This window comes from Narcine bancroftii, chromosome 5 (assembly GCF_036971445.1).
Source record: "Narcine bancroftii isolate sNarBan1 chromosome 5, sNarBan1.hap1, whole genome shotgun sequence".
Classification (NCBI taxonomy): Eukaryota; Metazoa; Chordata; class Chondrichthyes; order Torpediniformes; family Narcinidae; genus Narcine; species Narcine bancroftii.
Genome location: NC_091473.1, coordinates 74840614 through 74861361, shown reverse-complemented (window position 1 = coordinate 74861361; position 20748 = coordinate 74840614). Strand labels below are relative to the sequence as shown.

Below are 20748 nucleotides of genomic sequence, written 5' to 3'. Positions count from 1 at the left end.
ATACATTAAATTTGTTTGGTGACACTCTTGCATCCAAGAATATATTTTGGAGATGTGTTTCTAGTTAATTTTTTCCATTGTCTCAAATTCTGAAGAATTACTTGATGGCATCTGAATAAAGAAAAATAAACAGCTACTAGTTTTTGCAGGCTAAATTGCAGTGGGGTCACCATATTTGATGCTACGGAAACTCACATTTTTAACACTCTAGCAGTTAATTTCACATTGATCTCTATGGACATAATTCATGACATTTGGATGATAGATGACTGATGATATATTGAATTGCATAAGTTTTTATAACTGTATAATCTTAGCCATGTAAATTGCATTTTCATCTATTTCTACATCATATTACACTGTCTGGAAATTTCAGTTGGGTGCTTCTGTTGTGAATTAGCCTTGCAAACCTGTCAAATCTGTGGAAAATGTACTGACTGGTTGCATCATGCCTGGTTTCATAATTAAAGTGCCTAGGAATAAACAAGGCCGCTGCAAAGAACAAATGTGCTCAGTCCATCATGGGCTCTGACCTCCCATCCATGGAAGACATCAATTGATTCGGAATTTGTGATATTTTAAGATTAGACCATGTTGCTCATCACAACACTGATGGCGGCTATTCATCTCATTGGATGCATAGCAATTGATTTGATCCCTTTTACTTTTCACCAGTGTGTTCTTTGTCACACTTACCTCCTTGGGACATAAGAGGAAACTGGAGGGCCTGGAGACAAACCACACAGTCACAAGGAGAATTAGCATTATGCACACATTCTAGCGCTGGAGGACAGGATCGAACCCAAGTGACTGGACTAGCCAAACCAAGTGCTTCTTCTCCTCCCCCTGCCCCCTCCCCCAACCACTCTGCTCAACCAACCCCGATTTTAATTTCTTCACCTAACTGCCAAACAGAAGGGCATTTTCTCTCCTGATCCCTGAGCAGTATACTTGTTTCCCCTCATTTCAAAAGATCTGTTTTTCCTTCCTTGTGTCCCCCATGTAACTGCTCCTTCTGTCTTCCCCTTTCCCAATCCACTGTGGCCTGTGACAAATTTCTGAACCCGTGGTTTTAAGAGATGGGTAAAGTGACACATGTTGGCCATGCCTTGTTGGATATGGTAGGCTTGTGATTTAAATATTTTACCATATATTTGCACGAGTTCTGGAATTATGTCAAAAAATGCTGTCATTGAGCTGTCTTTTTCTCAGAATGATTCTGAATGGCAAAAATTTTGGATTCTGAAATCTCTTTTTTCTTTGGCTTGGCTTCGCGGACGAAGATTTATGGAGGGGTAATGTCCACATCAGCTGCAGGCTCGTTTGTGGCTGACAAATCCGATGTGGGACAGGCAGACACAGTTGCAGCGGTTGCAAGGGAAAAATGGTTGGTAGGGGTTGGGTGTTGGGCTTTTCCTCCTTTGTCTTTTGTCAGTGAGGTGGGCTCTGCAGTCTTCTTCAAAGGAGGTTGCTGCCCGCCGAACTGTGAGGCGCCAAGATGCACGGTTGGAGGCGATATCAGCCCACTGGCTGTGGTCAATGTGGCAGCCACCAAGAGATTTCTTTAAGCAGTCCTTGTACCTTTTCTTTGGTGCACCTCTGTCACGGTGGCCAGTGGAGAGCTCGCCATATAACACGATCTTGGGAAGGCGATGGTCCTCCATTCTGGAGACGTGACCTACCCAGCGCAGTTGGATCTTCAGCAGCGTGAATTCGATGCTGTCGGCCTCTGCCATCTTGAGTACTTCGATGTTAGGGATGAAGTCGCTCCAATGAATGTTGAGGATGGAGCGGAGACAACGCTGGTGGAAGCATTCTAGGAGCCGTAGGTGACGCCGGTAGAGGTCCCATTATTCGGAGCTGAACAGGAGTGTGGGTATGACAATGGTTCTGTATATGCTAATCTTTGTGAAGTTTTTCAGTTGGTTGTTTTTCCAGACTCTTTTGTGTAGTCTTCCAAAGGCGCTATCAACCAGTTTACCTATCTTGGCTGCACCATTTCATCGGATCCAAGGATCGACAACGAGGTAGACAACAGACTCGCCAAGGCAAATAGCGCCTTTGGAAGACTACACAAAAGAGTCTGGAAAAACAACCAACTGAAAATCCTCATAAAATTCTGAAATACAAATGTGTAAAATAGAACATGTTAAAAGTTGTAACTATAGGAAATAAAGATGCTTCTTTATTAAAGTTGTGCCAGGATGAGACGAGGATGTAAATGCATTGTTTTAGATCATTTGAAAGGCTTGCACCTTTGTGTACATCCACAGGTGTTGCCAGATCTAGGTGTATTTCCAAGCATTTGATCATTTGACACTTGAACAACCAATGAGAAATACATAGATCATAGAACATTACATCACAGTACAGGCTTTTTGGCCCTCACTACCCCATATATTCCTTCCAACAAAAAGTTTTAAACCCTCCCTAGTCCAGAAACCTGTATATTTCTTTCATCCGTATGTCTGTCTAAGAGTCTCTTAAATAGTCCCAATGTTTCAGCCTCCACCACCAATCCCAGCAAAGCTTTTGAGGCACCCACAACTCTCTGTATGTAAAAAAAAAATGTGTCCCTAATGCCTCCCCTAAACTTCCCTCCCTTAAATTTATGCATGTGTCCTCTGGTGTTTGCTGATCCTGCCTTGGGAAACAGATGCTGGGGGTCCACCCTGTCTCCTCTCAACCTTCTATGCTCCAAAGTGAAATGTTCCAGCTCTACTAACCTTGCCTCATAAGACTTATTTTCCAATCCAGGCAGCATCCTGTAAATCTCCTCTGCACCCTCTCCATAGCTTCTACATCCTTCCTGTAATGAGGTGACAAGAACTGAACACAATACTCCAAGTGTGGTCTCACCACAGATTTGTAGAGTTCTACCTTCCATTATTGTGCCTAGTTCCAAATACTGGTGGTCCCAGACATCACCTGTGCCCTCCCCACAACTCTCTCAGGTTCTTGAATCGTTTATTGTTTTTAAGAGTAAATACATATTTAGTTGTACTGTATATACTTTCAGCAACTAAACAATTTTTAAATTTTAGGCAATGAATAGAGACATGGATTTTTATAATAAATGGAGTTATTCTGCTTTTATATGGTGTCAGCTCTGTTTCCTGTATCTGCAATTATGGTAAAGCTACATAGCTTTTAACTCACATTGAGCATTAAATGTGTTGCTATATTTTTTATAGTTCAAGTTCATCATGTTCATAAAAGAGTATTCTGTTCCCAGCAGTACATAATCTTGGGAAGGTTATGGATGATTTTACAACCAATATTATTTTAAATTATTAAGTGACTCAACCACTGCTTCTCCCATCTGAAAGCAATTTTTTTCCCTCCTGCTTTTCTGATCCTTTTGTTTCTTTAGGAGCGGAAATGATTTTCATACTTATCTTTTTATTTTTCTCATCTATTTCTGCCAGGAGCAACTAAATCAAGATCATCATGAAATGGAACAACACTTCTAATCAAATCAAATTTGTGATATTGTTCTGCAGTATTGATGGTGCAAATTTTCTCTTTAAAAAATGCTTTTAACTGTTAAAAATGGCTCATATTCATTTTGGACATTTGTGATATTCAGCTTGAGATGCAGCCTGACTATTGCTAGAGGGTCTCTACCCTTTAAGGACAATGCAAAGAGCCAGATTTTGCTCTCAGAAATGATGTCACTTCCTCTGACAAGTTTCTGTTATCTTTTGTATTTATTGTCCACCCTGAATTGTGTCCAAAGTGGGTAATGATTGTCTAGGGCAATTGAAAGTCACATTGGTGTGCCTGGGATTACCCATAAATCAAGTCAGTTCAGATTGTCTTATTGCCATCTTTAAAGGGCAGTGGTGACTCACTTTTTCTTTCATGATATTTCAGAGGTCTTTCTGTTTAGCCACAAAGGGATTTTAAAACTAGAACTTGTTTGAGATGCTTCTGAAGATCATCAGTGATGTCTTGTCACATTCTGTTTTTCTGGCAATAAAATTTGGCTCTTTTCACATTACTATTATTTCAAATTAACCTTTACAAAAAAATTAACCAAAACCACATTCAAATGTACTTAGAATTGAATATTGGGTGTGCTTCTCTTTTATATAAACTAGATAATCTTGGATGTGAAACACCATGATGCTGTTTTGTTACAATTTTCGAGTTTTAGGGCACTGATAATATATAATGGAATCAGAAAGCGAGGATGTCTTGGAGGGATCATCTACTGCATGACTGTGGGAAGAAGTCAGAAATGGGAAGGGAATGATAACTCGACTAGGAGCACTTGATAGGCCGGCCGCAAATAGCCACTGGACTATTGTGTAGCAGATAAATAGGCAGATTTTGGAATTATACAAAAATACCAAGGTTGCTGTTGTGGGTGACTTCAACTTCCCTAGTATTATCCCCATAGGGCAAACAGTTGCGGCAGAATTTGTCAGGTGTGTCCAAGAAAGATTCCAACATGTAGATGCCTAATAGAGAAGAAGCCATGTTAGAGCTAATACTGGGTAATGAAACTTGCAGGCGACAAACCTTTTACTGGATGAATATTTTGGAAAAGGTGACCACAACTCCTTGATCTGTAGCATAGCTGTGGACAAAATGGGAATGGCTACCATACAACTCTCATGGTAGAATTGTATGGTAGAATTTAGGAGACTTTGCCTCCTAAACCTTATGCTTCCTTTACCCTACCATCTTTTCCCTGTCTGATTGAGGCAAACCTATCCAGAACTCTGCATATGTCCCTAAATATCCTGTGTGCATTTCCCTGAGTACATCTGTTCCCAATTTACTCTCCATAGTTCCTGCCTAATCCCATCCTATTTGGCTCTTCCCCAGTTAAACACATTCCCAGTTTGTGCACTCCTATCCTTGTCCATAGCTATGCTAAAGGCCAAGGAGTTGTGGTCACTATCTCCATAATGTTTTAAATTTAAATTTAGACATACAGCCTGGAAATAGGCCATTTCAGCCCACGAGTCTGTGCTGCCCAACTTACAGCCAATTAACCTACTCCCCTGGTACGTTTTGAACAGTGGAAGGAAAAAGGAGCCCCCTGGGGAAAATCCACGTAAACACAGTGAGAACATTCAAACTCCTTACAGACAGTGCAGGATTCGAACCCTTGTCCCAATCACTGGCACTGTAAAGGCCTTGCACTAAGCATGACGCCAACCGTGCCGTGTTGACCTGAGAGGTCTATTGCCTGACAAGTTATTACCCAGTATTAAGTCCAGTATGGCTTTTCCACTATTTGGTATCTAATGTGGTTGAGATTGTCTGATCTCAGAAGCTAAGCAAACTCAGGACTAGTGAGTACTTGGAGGGGAGACCACCAAGGAACACAAGGTGCTGGAGGTTTCTGTAAGAGGAGCTGGACAAAGTGGGTTATTCTCTGTCTGCCGTACGGTAGACAAACATTTAAAAAATTCATGTGTGTTACATTCTGAATGTAGTATTACGTGACAGTAAAGGAACCTTTTTCATACTGAAATCCTCCTTGGATACACTTACTCCATCTGAACCATTTGTCCTATGGAAGTAATTCTAATGAAGCTGAAGTCACCCATAATATTTTTATTTTTATTAACATTGAAATTTCACATCCTAAAATACAGAGTACATATGGATATATGTTAAAATTCATAAAGATACAATACACTTAAATCATCTCATTTCATCCAAGGTACCCCACATTTTAATCAAACAGATTATATTGTATTGATATTTTATTATTAAAAAAGGAAAATCTAAGCTCACTACAAGAAAGAAGCTGTTTAGCCAAAGAAAAAAGGAAGACAGAATTCTTATCAGCGTGAGAAATTAGTCAACACTTCTGCCTTCTTAACAAATCAAAGATTATAAAAATAATTCAAAAAGGGTCCCCAGAGGGTTTGAAAATTTGAATTCAAATTGGAATTTGAGCATCTAATCTTCTCTAAATTTAAACATGACATGATGTCACATAGCCATTGAGAATGATTAGGCGGAGTAATGCCCCTCCATCTGAGCAACGCCCACCTAGCCAAAAGAAAAATAAAAGCTAATACATGCTGGTCTGATGCGTTAAAGTTGTGCCACTCTCTCTGCCCATGCTAAATAAAGCAGTTAAGGGATTAGGCTTAAAGTTTACTTTAAAAAGTGCAGAGAAAGTTTGATATTTTGCATCATTTTAAAATCTTCCTATTTATCTCAGATAGGAACATGGATATGAGAAAAATAAAGGGTTATGTGTGTGAGGTAGGCAAGGATTAGCTTGTGGAATAGATTAATATACTGTAGGTTTGCACAAGATCATGGACTGAAGGGCCTGTACTGGGTGGTAATGTTCTATTTTCACCAATATCACAATGCTGCAGATGCTAGAAATTTTCCTATGATAGAATTGATGGGAACTACTGGGATCATTTGTTCACAAAATGATGAAAAATGGATGGATGTTCACGTAAAAAAAATAAACCATTCCTCTTAAGCTATCTCTAATGTTATATCTAAGGTATAAACAAGCTAAGATTTTCTGACAGTACACAGAGAAAATGGCATAGAAGAATAATGGGAACTGGGTGGAAAACTAGTTTTGAAAAGCTAACGTACAAATTCAAGCATGATCAGACACTGCTGTTAGGTCAGCCTGATCTTACAAATTTTAGATAGAGACTTTCTCCCACAGAATCTTACATCTATCGGGTTAATTTTTCTACCAAAGAAATGGTTTGTGATGTTGAAATTTTGTGAAGCCTTTTTGGCAAACTTTGATTGTTATGACATCTCATCATGAAGAAAGATTATTTGGAGAAAATGTACACAAGAGATCACTTGTTATATTGAACTTCATTCACAAATTACTCTTTTTAATTTTTTTAAAATTTTTCACAGTATGAACCATATTAACCAAAATATACACAAACATTTCCCTCTTGAATATACACTGTCATTTTCTCCCCTTTTTCCCCCTCCCTTCCCTCCCTCCTTCCCACCCCCTCCCTACCCACTAAACGTTCAACATATACAATACAATAAACACATTAAACAATGTCATCACACAATGAAAATAAACAAGAAAATTGTGTCATCTACATTTACACACTGGGTCAGTTCATTTAGTCTTCTTTTCATTCTGTCATTTTAGGGGGTGGAGGTCCGTGGTAGGCCCTCTCTGTTGTGTTCCATGTATGGTTCCCAAATTTGTTTGAATACTGTGACTGTCTGTAATAAATATAATTTATTTCTTAAATTATGTGTTATTTTTTCCAGTGGAATACATTTATTCATTTCTATGTACCATTGCTGAACTCTCAGGTTCTCTTCTGATTTCCATGTTGACATTATACATTTTTTTGCTACAGCTAAGGCAATCATAATAAATCTTTTTTGTGTTTCATCCATATTGAGGCCTAGTTCTTTACTTCTTATATTACTTAGAAGAAAGATCTCTGGATTTTTTGGTATGTTGCTTTTTGTGATTTTATTTAATACCTGATTTAGATCTTCCCAAAAGTTTTCCACTTTCTTACATGCCCAAATTGCATGTACTGTTGTTCCCGTTTCCTTCTTACAGCGAAAACATCTATCTGATATTGTTGGGTCCCATTTATTTAACTTTTGGGGTGTGATATACAGCCTGTGTAGCCAGTTATATTGTATCATGCGTAACCTCATGTTTATTGTATTTCTCATAGTTCCGGAGCATAGCTTTTCCTATATTTCATTTTTCATCTTTATGTTTAGATCTTGTTCCCACTTTTGTTTGGGTTTACAGCTTATTTCATCATTCTCTTTCTCTTGCAGCTTGATGTACATGTTTGTTATAAATCTTTTAATTATCATTATGTCTGTAATCGCATCTTCAAAGCTGCTTCCTTCTGGTAACTTCAGCCTGCTTCCCAATTTGTCCTTTCAGTAGGTTTTCAGTTGGTGGTATGCAAACATTGTACCGTGAGTTATACCATATTTGTACTTCATTTGTTCAAAAGATAATAAATTATTTCCCAAAAAACAATTTTCTATTTTGATCCCTTTTCTCTCCCATTCTCTAAAGGAAAGGTTATCTATTGTGAAAGGGATTAGTTGATTTTGCATCAATAATAATTTTGGTAGTTGGTCATTTGTGTTTTCCTTTCTACATGAATCTTCTTCCAAATGTTGAGCAGATGGTGCAGTACTGGTGAACTTCTATGTTGCACCAGCTTTTCATCCCACTTATAAAGTATATGTTCTGGTACCTTCTCCCCTATTTTATCTAGCTCTAATCTGGTCCAATCTGATTTTGCCCTTGATTGATAAAAATCTGATAGATATCTTAATTGTGCTGCTCTATAATAATTCTTAAAGTTTGGTGACTGTAAGCCCCCTTGTTTGTACCATTCTGTTAATTTATCTAGCTCTATCCTTGGTTTCCCCCCTTTCCATAAGAATTTCCTTATTATTTTCTTTAGCTCATTGAAGAATTTCTCTGTTTACCCTTCCTATCAGTGTAAGTGGTAAATCTTTCCGATGTTCTAAGTCATCTTGTAATTTCTTCATTAATGGCTGATAAATTCATTTGTATAGATGGCCTTGATTTTTATCTAGTCGAATACCTAGGTATCGGATTGCTTGTGTTTGCCATTTAAATGGTGATTCTTTCTTAAACTTTGTGAAATCCGCATTATTCATTGGCATCGCTTCGCTTTTATTTGTGTTGATCTTGTATCCCGATTCTTCTCCATATTCCTTCAATTTCTAATGTAATTCTTTTATTGATAATTCTGGTTCTGTTAAGTATACTATGATGTCATCTGCAAATAGACTGATTTTATATTCCTTCTCTTTTATTTTTATCCCTTTTATTTTATTTTCTGTTCTTATCAGTTCTGCCAAGGGTTCTAGAGCTAAAGCGAACAGTGAGGGAGATAGTGGACATCTCTGCCTAGTTGACCTGCTTAATTTAAATTGGTTCGAGATATATCCATTTACTGTCACCTTCGCCAATTGTCCATTATATATTGCTTTAATCCAATTAATATATTTCTCTGGTAGGTGGAACCTCTGTAGTACTTTGAATAAATAATTCCATTCTACCCTGTCAAAGGCTTTCTCTGCGTCTAAAGCAACCGCCACTGTTGGCGTCTTATTTACTTGTACTGCATGGATTAAGTTAATGAACTTACAGATATTGTCCGTTGTTTGTCTTTTCTTAATAAATCCAGTTTAATCTAGTTTTACTATTTTTGGTACACAGTCGGCCAATCTGTTTGCTAATAGTTTTGCTATTATCTTATAATCTGAGTTAAGTAGAGATATTAGTCTATACACTGCTGGTGTTAGTGGATCTTTCCCCATTCTTTGGTATTACTATAATTATTGCTGTTTTACATGAATCTGGCATGTTTTGTGTTTCTTCAATCTGGTTCATAACTTCCAGGAGAGAATGAATTAATAAATCTTTAAATGTTTTATAGAATTCTATTGGGAGTCCGTCCTCTCCAGGCGTTTTATTGTTCGGTAGCTTTTTTAATATATCCTGTATTTCCTCTATTTCAAATGTTTTTATCAATTTGTTTTGCTCCTCTTCTTGCAATTACTGTGGTTCAATTTTAGCTAGAAATTAATCTATTTGTCTTCTTTCCCTTCGTTCTCAGTTCAGTATAATTTCTCGTAGAATTCCTTGAAGTTTTCATTGATCTCTGTTGGGTTATATGTAATTTGTTTGTCCATTTTCCTTGATGCCAATACCGTTCTTTTAGTTTGTTCTGTTTTAAGCTGCCAAGCTAGTATTATGTGCGTTTTTTTTCCCTAGCTCATAATACTTCTGCTTTCTCTTCATTATGTTCTTCTCCACCTTGTATGTTTGTGGTGTTTCGTATTTTATTTTTTTGTCCGCCAATTCTCTTCGTTTTGTTGTATCTTCCCTTGTTGCTAGTTCGTTTTCTGTACTTACTATTTCCATTTCCAGCTGTTCTATTTCCCGATTGTAGTCCTTCTTCATCTTAGTTACATAACTTATTATCTGCCCTCTAATGAAGGCTTTCATTGCATCTCATAATATAAATTTATCTTTCACTGATTCCGTATTTATTTCAAAGTACATTTTAATTTGGTGCTCAATGAATTCTCTAAAATCCTGTCTTTTATGTAGCATAGAGTTTAATCTTCATCTATACATTTTTGGTGAGATGTCCTCCAGTTCTATTGTTAATAACAGGGATGAGTGATCCGATAATAATCTAGGTTTATATTCCGTTTTCCTAACTCTTCCTTACATATGGGCTGAAAACAGGTGCAGGTCAATGCTTGAGTATGTTTTATGTCTACTTGAATAATATGAGTATTCCTTCTCTTTTGGGTGTTGTCTCCTCCATATATCCATAAGTTGCATTTCCTGCATTGATTTAACCATAAATTTGGCTACTTTGTTCTTTCTGCAAGTCTTTTGTTCAGTTTTATCCATCTTTTATTCCAAGTTAAGGTTAAAGTCCCCTCCTATCAATATATTCCCCTGCGAATCTACAATCTTTAAAAAGATATCTTGCATAAACTTTTGATCCTCTTCATTAGGTGCATGTATATTGAGCAAATTCAAAAATTCTGAATATATCTGACACTTTATCATTACATACCTCCCTGCTGGATCTATTATTTCCTCCTCTATTTTGATTGGTACATTTTTATTGATTAATATAGCTACACCTCTGGCTTTTGAGTTATATGATGCTGCCGTTACATGCCCTACCTAGTCTCTCCTTAATTTATTATGTTCCACTTCAATTAGATGTGTTTACTGCACGAATGCTATATCAATTTTTTTTCTTTTTTCAGTAAATTTAATAGCCTCTTCCTTTTGTTTTGGTTATGTATTCCATTAATATTTATAGTCATATAGTTCAACATGGCCATTTCGTACTTTGTTTACATCTCATTTCCACTTCCTCACCACCACCTTTCTCCTTTTCCCCATTTCCATTTCTCAGTTTTATTTTTTTGAACGCACTGTATGAAAACACTTCTAAAACATAAAATACTTCCACCATTCCCACATCTAAAATTCCCTTAACCCCAAATGTTCCCCCCTCTCTGAGTTGCCCCTTGACCCTTGCGGGGCAACCACAACTCCCCTCTCCATTTGGATTGCGAACCCGCTCACAAGCATCAACTGATTTCTCAGTGACTATTATTCTCTCCCACCCAACCCCTTCCAGAAAAGACTTTTATCTTCACATATAACAAAGCTCACCCTCTTTTTTCCCCCTTACTTCCTTTCTTCCCTTTTCTTTCCCTCCTTTAGTTCTTATACATTATTTTTTCTTCTTTATATGTAGTTTGTTGTTGTTCTTTGTTCTTGTTACATCTCTTCATCTCTCTTTCTGTCTTGCAGGCATTCTGCAAATTCTCATGCTTTCTCCGAATCCACGAACTGTCTGTTTTGATGGCCCAGGATAACTATTTTAAGCACCGCTGGATATCTTAACATAAATTTATAGCCTTTCTTCCATAGGATCGATTTTGCTGTGTTAAACTCCTTCCTCTTCTTTAGGAGCTCAAAACTTATGTCTGGGTAGAAATTTTTTTTTTTGACCTTTGTATTCCAGTGGTTTTTTGTCTCTTCTAATTTTATTCCTTGCCCTCTCCAATATATTTTCTCTTGTCGTGTATCTCAGGAATTGTACTAAAACGGATCTTGGTTTTTGTTGTATCTGTGGTTTTGTGGCTAATGTTCTGTGTGCTCTTTCTATTTCCATTCCTTCCTGCATTTCTGGCATTCTGAGGACATTTGGGATCCATTCTTTTATAAATTCTTTCATATCTTTGCCTTCTTCATCTTCCTTAAGGCCCACTACCTTTATATTGTTTTGCCTTCTATAGTTTTGCAATATATCCATCTTCTGAGCTAACAACTCCTGTGTTTCTTTAACTTTTTTATCACTTTCTTCCAATTTTCTTTTTAAGTCGTTCACTTCCATTTCTACTGCCATTACACGTTCTTCCACATTTTCTAATCTTTACCCTACATCTGTTATGACCAGCTCTATTTTATTCACTTTTTCTTCTGTACTTTTCATTTTTCTTTTTATTTCACTAAATTCTAGTGTCAGCCATTCTCTTAATGCTTTCATATGTTCTTGAAATTTTTTTAAAATCTATGTACTGTCCATTCATTTTACCTCCTATTCCTCTGTGCAGAGCTTGGTGTATTCCTTCTTCTTCTGTGTCTGCTCTTGGGTTTGTGTCTTCTATTTCTCTTCCTTGTATCTGTGTCTCTTCTGATTTACTTGTTGAGCTGCTTGTCTCAGTTTGTTGGGTGTTATTTTTTTCCATGTTGTCTTGATGTTGGTTCTCCTGGGTTGGTTATCTGTTGTGTCTCTAGTTTCCCTTTTTCATTCTCACTCCTCCCGTTCCCGTTGTTTTCTTTATCTTCCAGCTGGGAGCCCTGCTGTTGGGTCTCTCTCAGCTGTTCGTGCTGTGGAGTGAAACTCCACAGCTGGTCCCCCCTCCCATCTATGTTGTCTTTGTTGTGCGCATCGCGCATCTCTATTTGGCTCCGTGAACCATCTTTGCAGTCCTGTGGTCGGTGGATCACGACCCTGCGGGGTCTCAACTAACCTCAGGGAGTGGCCTCCTCTTTCCACGGTGGGTCCCTGCTTTTTTGTGCAGGTAAGGCCTTCACCTTTCTCTTCCGGCATCTTTCTTCTTTTCTTCCCATTGTTTTTGACTTTTCTTTCTTCGGTGCCATTTTCTCCAAACCTTTATTTTTTATTCTTCACAAGTTACTCTTGATGTCATGTGAGCTTAGCATAATAAATTAAAAAAGAATCATGATCATTTATTTTCTAAAGTATGTAGTCAGTGCTGTTTGGAAAAGGAAGGAATGGAAAGCTTTGGCAACTCCTCCGCACATCAGTTGTACAGTGGCACAGCAAGCTGTCAGTGGCTTTCTGTGCAGCTCCATGGTGTGTGTTCAGAAATTCACTTTAGTAGTCATTTGATCTATTGCTGTATGAGATAGGGAAATAAGCTCACACTAGGAATTTCAAAAGGAATAAATCCTGTGAATATTTAACAAGAATGAACTTTTCGGACAGTTAGGGTGTACCTGTGACATCTTTGGAATATCTATGACGATAACATCTTTGTAGTCAGGGCTATTCTTAATGTTTTAGTCAGACAACTGTTCAATTTAAAATCAGATTATTTAATAGCTATATATTATCTTAGCTCTGGTGAAGTTCGAAGTGTTTTGTAATTTCAATTAAGTATTGATTGAAATATTCTTCTCAGTTATTTTATTGTAAGAATGCTTGTGAGAGGTTAAATTCACATTTTTGAATGATCCTTTAGAGTGAATTAATCCATCTTCATTCCCATTGATTTAGTGGGTAAATAGTGCAGTTTGAACTTGTTAGTGATTTTATTTTGAAATAGGGTCAGCAGTCACGAAATGCAGGATTCTGTTCTGCAACATGTCTACTGTATTTGCCTGAATGTTGATTTTTCTCAGTGTGACAATTTGGTAGTGATTCACTTGTGCAGTGATTGTTACATTTTTGAATAGAAGATTCACACCAACTGGACTTTAGGTTTGCACAAAAGTTTACTTGAAGAATATATTATTACTAATTTCATTAAAATTTCAAAGGATTATTAACATCCCTGTGATAGTACAGATTCAATCACCAATGTGTATATTTACAGATGATAGTGTAGGATGACTGTGATTGGCTAAAAGTGTAGCCACACCTACTGGCAGGTCTTAAAGGATTGCTCCTAGCCAGACCAGGTCATTCTGGACTGGCCGACCTACTTGTGATATGCTCCAGTCTTTTAGGAAATAAAAGCCTTGGTTTGGATCAACAAGTCTTTGGTTCTTTCGACGCGCATTACAATCCCAAAAATAATCACATTTTGATTTGGCAATCTACTTGCTCACCTTGACCTTTTGTTGCAAGAGGATTTGAATAGAAGTGTAAAGATGCATCTTTAATTTACAAAGTGATGTTGAAACCACACTTGGAAACTTGGTCCTTCCTGCTAATGATGATATACTAGGAAGGGCAGCAAAAGTTCACCAGATTGATTTCTGGGATTGTCTCATGAGGAAACATTAAGCTAACTGGACCAAGGAAACATTATGCTAACTGGACCTAGGCTCTCCCTCTCAAGTTTGGAAGAATAAAAGGTGCTCATTTCTTGAGCTTGGTAGGGTAGATAGAGGCATAATATTTTCTTGACTAGGTGTCTGGAAATTGGGTCACAATCTCACAATAAGGAATTAGCCATTCAGGATTGAGGTAAAAAGAAATTTCATAATGCAGAGAGTACTGAATCATTGAATTATTATTTCTCATGAAGGAGGGAGAAGTTTAGTTACAGAATATATATTTTTTTTAAAAATTGATTTTTTTTGGAAATTGGGGAATGAAGGTACAAGAGTGAGCACAGTTTAGGGGGTCAAATATCAGTCATAGCCACTTTGAATGGTGGAGCAGATAGAGAAGTTGAATGGTAATTTTTTCCCCCCCTGTACGATATAAGAGTTGACACCTTTCTGCAAAATACTTTTTTAATTGTGCTCTGGCTTTCCATCCTTTTTTTTGGGAAATCTTAATTAGCCTTGGGAAGGTGCAGTAACCAGTACCTTGAATTGACTCATCTTTCTGGTAAATACACTCTCACAGAAGAGACAATTCCAAGATGTTGACCCTGTGGCAAGTGAAGGGACAGTGCTTGTATTTCCATGTCTGGATAGTGTGTAACTTGAAGGGATATATAGGTGGTGGTGTTCCTATGTACCAGAAATCCTTGTCCTTGTTGTGGATATATGATGTGCTATCAGATTATCCTAGGGTGGTAACTGCAGTATATTTTGCATATAGGAGGATGATGATGACAGGAGACTTGCTAATGCTGATCATTAATTTCCTGGTTTATAGGTAACTGTTGAATTCCTTTTCACAGCATTAATAGTTCTCAAAGCTCATTCTGTTTTCAATTGCCAAGCTAGCACTTTATGAGCTCTATCACCTGGTTCATATTAACACTGCTTAGATCTCTGAATTAAATGCTCATATTGATGTTTGCAATGTATTATAACGTAGTTTCAACTTAGTTAATGTTGCCTTTTTATCTTCAGTACAATCTTTCTGAAATTCTTTTTCCAACTCAGTTATCTGTTTCTCCAATGTCAGACTTTCTGCTAAGTACTTCTTTTTTTCATTTGCTGAATAACTAATAATTTGGCATCGTAAATATGCTTTCAAAGCGTCCCATAAAATGAAATTACTCTGTACTGATTTTGTATTTATATTCAAAAAAGAAGCAATTTGTTCCTTAACTAAACTAACAAACTCGGGCTTCTTCAATAGCATAACGTTAAATTTCCAACGATAAGTTGATTGCATAACTTCAGGTCCAGCACGTAATATAAGTTACATAGAGTAATCAGACACAACCCTACTCTTATATTAAGCCTGATTAATTCGAGCTTGAAGAGGAGCAGATACCAAAAATAAATCTAATTTGGAAAATGAATCATGTACAGATGAATAAAATGAAAAATCTTTCTCTGTTGGATTTAATCTTCTCCAAATCTCAACTAAATTCAGATCTTTCGTCAAAGATGCCATTTGCACAGCCATCTTTGATTTCTTCATACTTTTCAGGAATTTATCCAATAATAGATCTAAAATACAATTAAAATCCCCTCCAACTAAGATGTTTTCCTTAGCCTGATTTAAAGTCAGAAAGGTTTCAGCTATAAATCATTCATCATCTACATTAGGTGCATAGACATTCAACAAAATCCATGATTCTGCAAAAATCTTACAATTCACTATTAAATTCACCGCTGTCTCAAAAGATTATTCCAGTTCAAACGGTCTTTTCTTATGGACCAAAATTGCCACTCCTCGTGCTTTAGAGTTAAAAGAAGTAGCAATTACATGTCCTACCCAATCTCTCTTCAATTCTAAATGTTCTTTTTCTGTTAAATGTATTTATTGCAAAAAAGCAATATCAACCTTCATCTTTTTAATTTAAGCCAACACATGTTTACGCTTAATCAGATTGTTTAATCCCTGAACATTAAAAATTGCAAAATTCAAATTAGACATTTTATATTAAAAAATTCTGTTAATTTCACAATTTACATGTATATAACAAAAAAACTCCCATTGCTCAAATAATAAAAAAACTACTCTAAAGTTAAATACAAAAAAAACCCTACAATATAAAAAAACACAAAAAATTTCCCCAAAACTACACCAATGTAGTAATTCCCCAATTAACTGGGTGTGGTAAAAAAAAATCCCATTTGACAGCACATCCATCTGAGTGGCAGATGACTTTCAAAAGTTTCAGTCATCCACCCCCCCTCGTCAAACTTTTCAGCAATTGTCCATCTCAATCATATTCCGAATGATTCCAATCCCAAAGATTGTTCCAGATCTTCAATATCAATCAGGCTCCTTGACATTTCACCTTTCTTTCCATTCCCATTCCCATTTCTCTTATCAGACATTCTCCTCTTAGGTTGATCAGATTCCCAAACATCTGGTAAAGAATTAGCAAAAAATAGTGCATCATGATCATTCTCAAAAAAACTGAGATTGAAAGTTCCCGTAGAAAACTTTCAATACAGCGGGTACCGAAAAGTAAACTTGTACCCCTTTCCCCACAACACTCCTTTGGCTGAATTAAATTCCTTGCGCCTCTTAATAATCTCCTGACTCAAATCAGCATAGAAAAAAAACTCTATTGCCTTGAACCATCATTGGAGTTTGATTTCGCCGAGCCTTCTGAATAGCAACTCTTAAAATCATCTCTCTATCCTGATATCTCAGACAATGAAGTAAAACCGCTCGAGATGGTTGACCTCAAGGTTTCTTCTTCAATGCTCTGTGCGCTCTATCCAATTCCAAACCATCTGGGAAAAATTCAACACCCAATACATCGGGAATCCACTTGTTAAAAAATTTCACTGGATCTGAACCTTCAATGCCTTCCGGGAGTCCTACTATTTTCACATTATTCCGATGCCCTTGATTTTCCAAAGAGTCAATTTTCTTCAATTCTTCTTGAATTTCCCATCCTACAAAAGAATCTTCCACTTTTTCTATCTTTTCTCTATTCTGTTCCATTTGGCCTTTACAATCATGAAATGCCCCTTCAATCTTTTTGAAATTATCTTGTACTGTATCCACCACTTTCAGACATCTGTTAACGTCAGCTTTAACAACAGTCATATCTTTCTTTACAGATGACACTTCTTCACAAATACTGTTCATTTTAGCTTTCATATTCATAAATCCTTGATCCATTTGGGAAGACATCTGTGATGACATATTGCCCATTTGATGAGCAATCCCTTCCAAAATTGTAAAAACTTCTTCAAAACCAGGTTCCCTCATTCCTCCTTAAGGCCTACTTTCTTTAACTGCAATGTCTGAAGCAAGTTCTTCCTGTCTCCATTCTGACAAGGCAGGACTTCACTCCACCTCTTCACTTGCGTTTGTCATCGGCTGGGTCGCTTTGCTGCGGATCTGGATCCCCACCGACGCAGGGCCGAGTTCCTCAGCCCAGTGCTGGCCGGGTCCCCCCACATCCCAGACTCTGTCTAACAAGCCACGTACTTGCGATGCACTGCGCATGCCCGGCAGTGCCATCGATCACGCAGGTACATCCTCAGATGGGCTTCCACACATTTCAGGGCTGCTGGGAACAATTGCGGTGTTGCGCGGTGTAATCGGGAGACGCTGCTCGGCCGTCTCACCCGCGCGTCCGGCATCACGTTGCTCGTTGTGCCTTGGGAGCTGGATTCATCAACTCCATGATTTCAACTGGGTAAGTAGGCCTCAATTCTTCAGCACTCTTGTATGGTAGTTTCTTCTGTATTGAGCCTTCGGTTTCTTCACATTAGTCGTCATTTTCAACCTTCAGTCATCAGACACCTTTAAAAACTCTTTTCAAAACTTTTGAAATTTTTAAAATCAAGTATTAATTAGTCTAACTGGGGAGAGGTGGAATCACACATCTTCTTCCCACGCCATCACGCCCTGCCCCTCCTTGCTAATGTTAATTCATTGAATATCAATGGAAAGTGATGAGAATCTTTCTTGATGATGGTCATTATCTGGCATTTCTGTGGTGCAAATATTACTTTCCACCTATTTCAGAGCTTGAAAGATGAGTAGCTTTTGCTTCAGGAAAGCAGGACAGGTTCATTGACCAAAAAAAAGTACATTCCTGATTTTATTCTATGAGAGAATTTGGAGAAAAAAAATACTTGGCTTCAAAATTAATTTTGTTTCTCAGATTCATAAATAAAATAGGGAAGCAAACTAACTTACAAACAACTAGTTATAAAGTTTCAGGGTATTCTTGTTGCTGACAGTGGGTAATTTGAAGATTGTTGCTTCAAGCCAATCCCTGTAATATTTCAGTGAATGAGCTTGAGCTCGGGCCGAGCTTGAGGTCGGGTCGAGCTTGAGGTCGGGTCGAGCTTGAGGTCGGGTCGAGCTTGAGGTCGGGCTGAGGTCGGGTCGAGCTTGAGGTTGGCCTGAGCTCGCAGCAACAGCTGGTTGCACAACCTTGGAATCGCATTATCACTCAGTCTAAATGTGTGAAAGTGAAGCATATTCAATCTTTCATCATTACAACATCAACTTATCCTTGTGTGTGTTATAGTAATCTAAGGCTCTTCACAGTAGTCTTGCAGAAGTCAATTTTATATCATGTTCTGTCAGCTGTCATTAGAATGGATGCTCAAAAGCTTGGACATGGAGATGCTGTTCAGGTGGTGATTGAAGAAAGCAAAGTTGAAAGAACAAGACAGATTCCCAGAGAGAATCCCAGACCTTGGTGTTTCATGAATTGAGGAATGTTGACTTCTATTCATATTCTTCAGATGCTGGTTAATCAATGATATTCACACCTCCTGATAAATCACTGATAATCGCATCTCCCAATTGTGAAATGAGAGTTAATGAAACAGCACCAACCACTCAAAGGCATGGTGTCCCACTTAGCTACGCTCAAAGTGGTGAATCCAAGGAAAGCCACCAGCCCTGATGGCATGACAGGAAGGTGTTGAAGGAGTGTGCATACCAGCTCTCTGAAGACTTTACAAAGATTTTCAACCTGTCCCTGTCCAAGTCCATCATCCCACCTTGCCTGATATCTGCCACTATCATCCCACTGCTGAAGAAAAATGTCAACAGCGGCCTCAAAGACTCCTGTCCAATAGCACTTACACCTGTCATCATGAAGTTTCTCGAGAGGCTGGTCTTGCAGCATGTAAAAGCCAGCCTCCCACCCACCTTTGATCCCTATCAGTTTACTTACAGGGCAAACAGGTCTACAGTGCTCTTCACATAGCACTAACCCACCTTGAACATCACGGGAGCTATTTGAGGATGCTTTTTATAGATTTCAGTTCAGCCTTTAACTTGTTAAATTAGGGTTTTCCAAATCTATTTGTCTCTGGATTAAAGACTTTCTAATGAACTGCCTCCAGACTGTTAAAATTGGCACTCATCTCTCCTCTAGTTTTACTCGGTACGGTTTCTCAGTACAACAGTGTGTATTGAGTCTCATCCTCTCTTTATACCCATGATTGTGCCTCCATGCATTCTACCAACACAATCATCAAGATTGTGGTCGACACAACTGTGGTTGGACTCATTTCAAGAGGAGACGAGACAGCCTACAGGGATGAAGTTCAAAGCGTGGTGTTCAGAGAACAATCTCATCTTGAACTTCTCAAAAACAAATGAACTTATAATAGACTTCAGGAGGAACAATACAGTTCCAGACCCATAAATGTCAATGGGGACTGAGTGGGAAGGATCACTGCTTTCAGGTTTGCTGAAGATCTCTCTTGGACTTCCAATACCATCGCAGTAGTTATAAAAGGCACAACAATGACTCCATGTCCTATGGATTCCTAAGAAGGTCAAACTGCAGGAGAAACTGCTGGTGTTCTTCTATCACTCTTCCAATGATAGTGTTTTGGCCTACTGCATTCTGAAGTGGTTTGCTCGGCAGCAGATAAGAGAGACCTTCAGAGGGTCATCAGTATGGCCCAGAAGATTATCAGCTGCTCACTGACCTCTTTGGAGGAATTATTCAGCTTTCGCTGCTTCAGTAGAGCAGCCAAAATCCTGAAGGACCCTTACCACCCTGGTCATCATCTGTTTGACCTGCTGCCCTCCAGTAGACATTTTAGGCCCATTAAATCACAAACAAACCGACTTAAAAAACAGTTTTTACCCCAGAGCCAGACGTGAACTGAATACTGCCAAGCATCGAATATTGTACTGTTTTATTGTGTTGTCTTTGTGTTTTGTTAGATGATTGTGTGCACTGTCAGGATGTGTACTCAATTTTGTTGTACTTCTGCAATGACAATAAAGGTTATCTAATCTAATCACACTGATAAGAAGAATATGGCACAACAGTCTTTTCCAGATATGCACCACCATAGCTCCCCACCCTGTAACAGCATTCTCCTTACAAATGACTCTCCAGCATTGCCCGTGGCTCGTAACCTGGAGTGGAGCATGGATTCGTTCTCAGGGTGAGTTTGTACTGCAACTGGATGTGGGAGGGGGGAGCAGTGTGGACAGCTCAGATATGCCCAGATGAGGCAAAGTATTCAAGAGAACCAAAAATAAGATGTGCCCTCAGCTGTGGATTGGTTAACCTTGATTGATATGGGGAAATTACTTTTCACCTGCCTAGTCAGATGACCCTCCAGGAGCAAGCATACGGAAATTCCTT

The 20748-nt window shown here is 38.1% G+C and overlaps 1 protein-coding gene across 2 annotated transcripts in view; it reads left to right on the top strand.

The window, feature by feature from the left end:
* Positions 1-20748, top strand: part of kcnt2a (potassium channel, subfamily T, member 2a) — a 1068826-nt gene that overhangs the window by 46393 nt on the left and 1001685 nt on the right. The gene's annotated exons all lie outside the window — the stretch shown is intronic.